This window comes from Erigeron canadensis, chromosome 3 (assembly GCF_010389155.1).
Source record: "Erigeron canadensis isolate Cc75 chromosome 3, C_canadensis_v1, whole genome shotgun sequence".
Classification (NCBI taxonomy): Eukaryota; Viridiplantae; Streptophyta; class Magnoliopsida; order Asterales; family Asteraceae; genus Erigeron; species Erigeron canadensis.
The window spans coordinates 42,982,772-42,993,031 of NC_057763.1; the positions used below are offsets into that span (position 1 = coordinate 42,982,772).

Here is a 10,260-nt window from a genome sequence, read left to right on the forward strand (position 1 = left end):
GGTAGAAAAAAGCAACACTTTCAAATACAGATTTGTTTCTTTTTTTCCTATTGGTCTAGAAAGCTTAACCACCCTCAAGCCATGGGCTTACCCGCTTCCTACATCCACCACTCTTAGTTTTAATACAAGCAAGTTAAAGGTTGTTTTGTATCGGGACAAAGAGCACAAATCCTTTCTTTCTACAGCAAACAATATAGTCAACTTTGACCAGGTAAGGTTTAAACTAGAAATTTACTTATGAAATGTGTTATTTGTTGCCTAAATATAACAGGTTCATAACTAGGTTGTAAAAATCCACAAACGGACATAATACTCACAAATGGCTAAATTTCATGCAAACATTATTATCCTCAACTTAAGCACTTTTATGTCAAAATACCTAAGCAAAAGTGGAGACTAGGAGAGAGAAGACATTATATGAACTTGTAGGCATGACTTAATATAAAAAAAAACCTTGCTCGGACAGTGAGACGGATATAGGTAACCTATATTGATAGCCATGATCATCTTGGAAAAACAATCACATGGAGGTACATTAAATGAGATGCATTACCAATAGAGTGAAGAAAAGTTTCATTACCAAATACAACAAAAACCACAGCTATAAAAAATGAAAAAAACCAGCATAATAATGTACCTGATGAAACTGTGGAAATAGCAGCAACCGAGATCTTGAATCACAGATATGCCAGCAACAGGCACACAGGATTTAAATCCCCTCCCTGACATTCCAAGTCACATAATAGTTTTACTGAATACTTACCCTTAGAAGCTAATTTGTGTCAAAAAGTACGTCCCACGGTCAAAACCCACAAAAAATTTTTGAAAAGGCAAAGCTGACATAATTTGAAAAAGTATAAACCAATTGATATACATAAACTCCGAAGATGCTTTAGATCAACTAACTTTTAGTTGGATGGATAATCAGTAACCTAAGGCCGGAAATCCCAATGGTTATTATCATAGAAACTACTATTACATCAAAAATGACACTATAACTATGTAGGATCGACATCTAAGCGACATCCGTTACAGACATTGATTCAACAATAACATCTCCCTTCTTACTAAGAGAACTACCAAATTTGGTTACAAGAACCTGCAAAACATCTCCATCAATTATGTGTCCACTAGAACGAGCCATATCAAGTACCTTAACTACTTTTGCTTCATCCCCTGATTCACAAAGTCCCAAAAGTAAAATTGAATACGTATATTTGTTTGACAAACACCGCTATCCAACATCTCCTCCAAAATCTTGATCCCTTCTTTTGCATTACCACCTTTGCAAAACCCTTTAATCAACATGCTACACGTAAATGCATTCGGAACACATCCCTTCTCCACCATATCATCCCACAACCTACCAGCTCATGATATACCCCTTCGGAGCTCTATCTCCGGAGGTAAATCTGCCAGAATTACGGAGCTCACCTCTGTCAGGAATGGAGCTCATCCGTCAGAACGGATGTCCGCCAAATATGGAGGAAATTTCTTATTATCTTCCTCCTAAAGCAAAGGTAAGTTTCCTTATCTTTTATTATAATATATCTATAATATGGCATGTAAATCCCATAAACATGTCATACCATATCTTGTACCCACATAACACGAGGGTATCCCCCTAAAACCCTAACTTATCCCCCAAGATAAGTTAGTCCTATAAATAGAGGTATCCCCTCACGAATAGGTATCATATTCTCTCTATGAGATACGAAACCTCATTCACCCGATCATCCGATCACCAAAGGTGGCCGTTTCCTCTACGGATTCAACTCAATCGCCCACACAAATACATCCAATCTTGTGGCGTTAAGCTTCACCAAGCTTTACACCGATAGGGAATCGCCAACGAATCGGTTAAAAACCCTCACTTTGTTGGATCGGAGGACCGTACGGTTCTTTGATTCATCAAATTGGCGCCATCCGTGGGACCGTACATTATATGTTCCCGTCTCTACCGCCGAGTTAGATCTTCAACAATTAACGTCCATGAAATCCAACGATGCCGATTAAGATAAAACCTAGTGTATATGTCACCGGTGAAGCCTCGTCCTGGACGAAGTCTTGTGTGAATTATCGCAAGACGATTCTTTGCGACCCAACGATCAACAAGGCATGTGCTGTGATAGTAATCATGAACAAATTAACCTCCGATCTTGTGGCATTAAGCTTCACCAAGCTTTACACTGATAGGGAATCGCCAATGAATCGGTAAACCTTGGCGACAGAAGGATCAATAAGAACACGTCTTGTACTAATTTTCACATACGGAGTCTCGGCGACAAGGCAGACCTTGTGCATATTATAGGATAGTCTTGCAAAGGAAAAACAACCTCAACATCCGTAAATTGGAGGAGAGTTTCTGATCTTCGAAGGTAAGCTTTTATTTGTTTATTTTTAGTAGTCTAATGCGATCTTCTGCAGATAGAATCTCCCATCAGACTGGGGGGCTTGATGATATACCCCTTCGGAGCTCTATCTTCGGGGGTAAATCTACCAGAGTTACGGAGCTCACCTCCGTCAGGAACGGAGCTCATCCGTCAGAACGGAGGTCCGCCAAATATGGAGGAAATCTCTTATTATCTTCCTCCTAAAGCAAATGTAAGTTTCCTTATCTTTTATTATAATATATCTATAATATGGCATGTAAATCCCATAAACATGTCATACCATATCTTGTACCCACATAACACGAGGGTATCCCCCTAAAACCCTAACTTATCCCCCAAGATAAGTTAGTCCTATAAATAGAGGTATCCCCTCACGATTAGGTATCATATTCTCTCTACGAGATACGAAACCTGATTCACCCGATCATCCGATCACCAAAAGTGGTCGTCTCCTCTACGGATTCGACTCCATCGCCCACACAAATACATCCGATCTTGTGGTGTTAAGCTTCACCAAGCTTTACACCGATAGGGAATCGCCAACGAATTGGTTAAAAACCCTCACCTTGTTGGATCGGAGGACCGCACGGTTCTTTGATTCATCACCAGCCTTACACAACTCTCCCGTCTCACACATCCCTGCAATTAGCGTACTATATGTTAATACTCTAGGAGTTGAACTCCTTTCAAACTCACCAAACAGCTTCCTAGCTTGCCCAATCTTCCCTTCTTTACACAACCAGTGTATAAGTGTACTTGATATTGAATTGTCAGGAGTACAGTTCTTCCTAGAAAGCTTCTTCCAAAGCTCACATGCATCCTCGACCTTCCCATCCTCACATAAAGCATCGATCAATCTACAACAAAGCGCAGAAGTTGGCATGTATTTCTTCTCAAACATATTATCTAGCAAATTCAAAGCTTTCATTAGGCTCAACTTTATTATCCTCCATCTTGTCCATCACTTTCACTGCATCAACGAATCTCCCTTGCTTACAAAACCCATCCATCAAAATCGTGTAAGTCATCGCATCAGGAATCCACCCTCTATCAAAAATTTAACCAAACATCTTTTTTGCACCGACCATATCCCCTTTCGAAACGTAACCTCCCAACACAGTGGTATAACTCACAAGATTTGGCACCATTCCCATCGTTGGCATTTCATCTAAAACCTTATGGGCGCCTTCTATGTCACCGTTGTTATAAAACGCTTTCAAATGAATGTTACAAGTGAACACATTTGGGACGATATTGAACTTTTCTTTACTGCTTTTGAACAAAGCATGAACCAGCTTGTATTTTCTATTCTGAATCAAAACATTTAAAAGGGTGTTCAAAGACCGTACAGATTTTGTCACACCAAAGTCTTCAATCCGCAAGAGTATTCGTAAAAAGTCTTTAGGATGGCTGACAAGGCCATAACTACGTAAGACATCAATGAAAAGATTCTCTCCACACTTGATACCCGACTTTTGTAACTGGGAAAGAATGGTTTCAACCGGTTCAAAGGCACGAGCACGAGAAAGCTTATGAATGATGGAATGATAGGTCTCGTAATTATGTTCAAAGTCGGAATGGTAGTTTCCGGCGTGGTAAAAGATTCGAAGGGCAAGGTCGAGGTTTTGTTGGCGGGGGATCATGGCCACAAGGGGTTTGGGCCATAGATTTTGTGGCCAAGGTTTGATCGGGGGCGTTACCGTGTAGGATTTGAGGAGTTGGGATTTGGATTGGATAGCCGATAAATGGTGGTGCGAAGGGTGGGCGACAAACGGATCTATGCTAGAAGTGTCGTTGTTGTTTGTGGAGTAGTGACGTATATAAAAACGGATTTTGTCAGCTGCATTTGGAATTCAAGAAACCCTCATTATCTTCCTTTATATAACTAAGCTAATGCAACTCCTTGATGGTGAATTAAAGCAGTGGTATCTATAAACAGTGATAACATGATACTAATTTCGCAATGGTGTTAAGAAAAGAGGATGCCTGCCAAGTGTATGCTAAAATACCTCAGTGAAAATATGACCTTTAAGGTTTAGCAAACAAGCAATCATTCAAGAGTAGTAAATATTGGACTATTGGTTTGAAGAACATAAATTACAGGGCTAGGATAACATAAACAAAGAAAAAAAGAACACCATAAAATAGTGTTTATGAAGCAAATAATCGGCGCCGTGACCTTCCAGCAGAAAGATGACTGGAGCCTGGTGTCAAGCAAAGGCAGTCAGTTGGAAGTAACGGAGTTGTTGGTTGTTTGGTTCAAGAGGATATTGGGCTCATAGAATTTATTTTTCTATCGGACCTCTAAGTAGCTTGATAGTGTTCTCAAGTTTTTTTTAGTTTATAAAGGAAGAAAAAAATTTGGAAGTCAAAGTTTCTTGACAAATTTTTTTAAACAAAATTAAATCCTCTTATTCCATCATTAAAATAAAACACAACTTATTTTATAATCTCTTACATTCTTTTCTTTTCTATTCCTAAAAGATCTCAAAAACATAATCTTCAAAATATGGGGTCTAGAGTAATGAACTAATTAAACTTTGAAGACCTTCTCGTTGTAAGCCTCCGATATGAAATAGTGTAATGGCTTGCTACGTGATAGCGTATACTCCCCCGATCTCATTTTAGTTATCCACTGTTGACTTTCAAAAGTCTTTTTGTCTCAACTTTGCAAATATTTTTTTTTATATTCTACAACACTTATATAAATAAATTTGATTTTAAACGAACTTTTCAATGATATAACTTACATAAAGTATTATATAATATAAACAAAAATATTTACGGCAAAAATTTAAACAAAAAGACTTTAAAAGTCAACAATATACAACTAAAATGGGACGGATGGAGTATAAGATTAGAGCCAACCATTTTGCATCCAAAATTAGATTATTTATTAACCACTGATTTGAATCACTGACGGACAACTAGAGATCATCATGCCACTAGTGGTACCACTCAATCATATTCCAACACAAAGTCACAATATATAAGCACTCCTTCTCCCCTTTTTGAGATTCGAACCCAGATCTAAGATCAAAGAACATTCTAATAACAAATGGTTCGTTCGAAGTAGGTTATAAACAGTGACAGAGCTAGAATTTTCATTTTAGGATCGCCGAACAGTTTTCATTATACCAAGTACTAACAAACCTGAAAATATTAAATTAAACTAGTTTGGGGTTTCCAATAATTATCTTTAAAGTTAAACAAATACATAAAAATAAGAGACATTGCTAGAATATCTATCTTGAGGGGATAAATTTTAAACATTAGCCTTACGTTTGTGTGTGTATTCACTATATTTACTTTTTTCTTTGTACGTGGAATTTCCAAATAAAGTAATAAACCTTTAAAATTAAAAAAAAGTTACATTATCAAAATGAGATGGGGGTAGTTGTCCGCATTGCCCCCAAATTAACTTCGTCCCTAATAAAAATAGTAGTTGAAAAATATAGAGTTTGTAAACATTATGGGATTATGATAGCCACACACGATCACATAGTTGATAAAGAACATGGTGTTAACACAAATGTTTGTAAATAAACTTGCAAAATCGTTTTCTATGCTTCAATTATTTGATTCAATCTGATTTTCATCAATTGAAAGGACAACCCAAAACAAATGCAGACGGAGAAAAAATATAATAAACTATGGAAAAGAGTAAGTAATAAATGATCTCCTAGCTACTTCTATATGTTCCATGGTAAGCATTAGCAGTTGTTCATAAAATCTAGTGACTAGAGAATAGAGCTAGATTGATAGCTCCATAAAATCCAAACCAGGTTTCTAGTGTTGATACCCCATTATATACAAGGTAATTACATGTTCAAGTCTCAGGGCCGGACAGGGTTTTCCCATATTAATCGTAGTGCTTTCAGGCGGATTAGTAGGGGGTTTTCCCCTATTGGATATTTGAAATGGGTATTTTACTTCGAGAGAGCTCTTTAGCGCGGAACCGGTTAAGACAACGTATGATAGATCTCTCGCTGTCAGGTCGCGACACGAAGTTTCAAGCGAAATTCACCTTTCAAAAAAAAAAAATTATGAGGTATTGATTAATGGTTATATTGATGTTTCATTGTTTTGTAACCAAAACTTTGAATAAGAGTAGTCTTAAGAAATTCCTTATTCAAACTTAAACGTGTAGCTAGCACATTACAATAACACAAGTAAAATATAAGAAAATGAGACTAACAAACTAACACCGTTAGACTTTCAAATCCTATTCTTTTGCCATCATCACCTATCGAGATATTGGATATTATATAATTTCGCAATAAATAATAGCGATGAACAGGTTCAACTACAATCAAGAAAGTAATATGGAGCATTAAACTCACACTCATAATAACTTTATACACTTATCAAAAAGGATTACCTCAAGTTATATAATAACTCTATACTTTTGGATTAGGATTACCTCAAGTTACCCCAACAATTGCGTTTCTTAAAAGTCAGATGCAAATATCAAACAGGTCAAACATGCTTTAAACCATAAAACACACAACAATAACAATATTAATGTTTGCCAAAACCAAATAATTCATAGGTCATGTAGTAACACATTATTTGATCATAGACATACAATCATAATCAATTGTAACAACTTTAAGAATATGGATGATTAAACAGCCATCATCCTTGATTGCTACTGGTATTGAGCTCAAAATAGATCCTTTCAAACTCAACCATCACTTGTTCAATCAATCTAGTCTTATTTTTGGCAACCAACATCTTAACCATTGCCACAACTTGCTTTCGTAGTTTCGCCTTTTCGGTCACCTCCATAATCACTCTACCTTTCACACCCTCATCCAAAGTAGCATCATTCATCACACCTTTCAACATCTCATTAACTTGCAACCACTTCAACAATCTTTTCACATCTTTATGAATAGCATGTAACATGTTACTACATAATGCCACGTCTATTAGTGCAGCCGCGTAGCCAGTTGCTACGTTACGGTGAGTTTGAATAGAATATGGGGTTGTTGGCTTAAAAGTACTAGATGAAAGTTTTTGTTGAGTGAAGTTATTAGTTGGTTTGGTTGATATCGAAGTGTGGTGGTGGTTTACGGTGGTGGTTTTTGAGATTTTGTGGAGGTTGTGATGGTGGAGAATGGGTGGTTTGAGATGGTTAACATGATGGTTTTTGTTGTGGTGTAGTTTTGGAACATTGATGGATGATGGAACAGTGGTTGACATTGCCTCCATTGTGGATTTGGTGAAGATAAAGATTAAGGTGTTTGTTGCCACTAAATAATACAATAATAAAATCTAATGTTCGTAAACGAGTCAAACACTTTACAAAGATACAAAAGTTTGTGTGTGGTGGACATGTGGTCTTGGTTCAAATCTCTAGTTAACTTTTTGTGTTTGAAGATGTTTTAAACTTAATTTGATAAGTAATTAGGATAAACATATGATTCATATTTGACTACCTAAAATTGCTGGTATTTTTCTTTTAAGCGTATTAAGCAAATAAAATTTACAAAAATACAGAATTGAAAACGATACATTTTATATATCATGCTTGAGTTTTTCACTTTTTCGTTAAAAAAATACTGTAACTTTTTTCAACATTTTTGTGAAAGGTGCAGATCGAATATCACAACTGAAGATCTAGACTGTATTGTTTTAACTGGGTTCATGATAGAGAGTCCTCTCACCCAATACCTAGTTAGAAAAAAAACTTCCTATGTATTCGCTTAAAGACACGACAATTAATAAGAGTACACCTTAACCCTGAAAACTCTAACCAAAGACTCCCTGGATCCAAACCTTCATTTAGGCTATTAACGGCATTAACTTTTTGTAACTAGTGAACCAAAACAGAAGGTTAACAGTGCAATTTGTAGATTTAAATATTTAATACTCTCTAGTCTCTACATAATGCTTATTCAATTCGTTTGTTACTTTTTGCACAAACACCCTCAATTTCATGAAACTAAACTTTGGGCCTGATTTTAAAAAAACTAATTTGCATATCTGGTCCAAAAGATCAAATATGGGCCTTTTCCTCTAAGTAAAAATGCATATAATACTAGTAATACTACCAACAAGGAATTAGTCTAGTGGTAAGACAAATACTTGGTGACCTTAAGGTCACAGGTTCGATCCCTACTTGGGGCAAAAAATAATTCTTTTAAGGTATTCATTACTAATGAAACCTAGACTCATATGTAAAGTTTAAATACGTGGGTTCGATCCTTCGGGGTGCCCAGATCATGTGGGGATTAGGATGGAGGTACTGTACCGGCATCATATGGCTCATACGGGGTGAGTCGATGGGTATCTAATTATGGTACCGGGTCTAAGATTCCCTCCATTACCCCCTTTTTTTTTAGTAATACTAACCTGCGGTTGGTCGGTTACCCACTGTATCAAAGAGAGGCGCCATAAAAAACCTTTTATAACATTTTGTATGCAAATTAAATTACACCTATGAGTTGCAATGCTAAACAATTACTTGTCACATAAAATCTGTTAAAAATATAATATTTTCAAACGAATAAATAATGTATTTTTTTAGTTACTAAAAGAGTTGCATCATAAGTGTGTATATTTTAGTACGGATCATTTGATCAATAGCCTGAACTAATTATGTCTTGTGTGTCTGTTTAAGGTGGCCTTCTAATCACATAATTGAACAAATCAGACCAACATTGCTATAATTGTGTTTCCTTATTGCGTTGAGTAATGTATTCCAATACAGAACAATAGTTGGGGGCAACCACTTTTTACCTATATTTAAATATAAATATCACCCCTAGGTCGTTAGTTATCTCTTAGCAATTGGAACCGGATCTCTAAGTTTTAGATTACATTAAAAATAAAAATAAAAAAACAGACACAAAACAAAAGGTTAAAATTAATTATTTAATGTTATTAAACGGGGTTGATGAGTACTCATTCAGAACATTTATATACGATTTTCATGTTAAATTTGATTTAACACAAATTTGAGTTTCTTGTTAAATTTTCATGTTAAAAGAAGAATGAGTTGAGGCTTTTTCATATGAAGTAATTTTCATATCACTTTTAGTGCGCCTTTGTTTACTTTCTTGTAATCAAATACGAGAATCTAACTAATATACATACAATAAATCATACATTTCTTATGTTAATATCGATTTTCCATCTATACAAAATATGATGCAGTAAGTACAAAAAAGGATATTGTTCTTCTACAGTCTTAAAGAGACGAAGAAAAGATGTCGATTAATTCTCTTTGCATTTGTGGTATGATGCAACGAGTTTTTGGTTTCGTTCATGGGAGATCATTGTTTTGGCGTCGGGTTGGGATCTCTCTTGTGTTTCTAGTAGTCGTCTGTATGTTGCGTGTTTGTCTTGTATCATTGGAACTTATTTTGTTCCTTACTTTCATTTGTCAGCTGAATCGATTCGAGTATGTCTTGTACTTGCTAGATTCTTAGTAGCATTTTTTAATGAAATTTTTAAATACAGTTTTAAGAAAAAAATAATTATTAAGTACGAAGCCATCATTATTAATCAATAAGAAACGCTGTATAAAGTTACGTTACAATATTAAAAGGGACTATGACCTGAGAGTGTAACTAACTATGCCAAAATGATTATGTTATGTAACTAACTAGAAAAACGTTTATGTAACGTATCAAACTACGTATTTTCGTCTATAGTATGTAAGATTACCGGTATAACACTAAGCCGGTCACCCACGTGTTTAATTTTAAAAATTTTTTTTTTTATTGATATACTTTTTCTTGTAAATATAACTGCATCTGTATCTGTATCAAATCTTAAAATCAAAAATCAAAAAGCAAAATCTTATAAAAACAATAAAAACACACTTTCATATTTATATCTCTATTTGTGTATATAT

General features: G+C 35.5%; 1 pseudogene; it reads right to left on the reverse strand.

Annotated features, from left to right (window-relative positions):
* Positions 1–1,015: 1,015 nt before the first annotated feature.
* LOC122592175 lies at positions 1,016–7,610 on the reverse strand (annotated as a pseudogene).
* Positions 7,611–10,260: the final 2,650 nt, after the last annotated feature.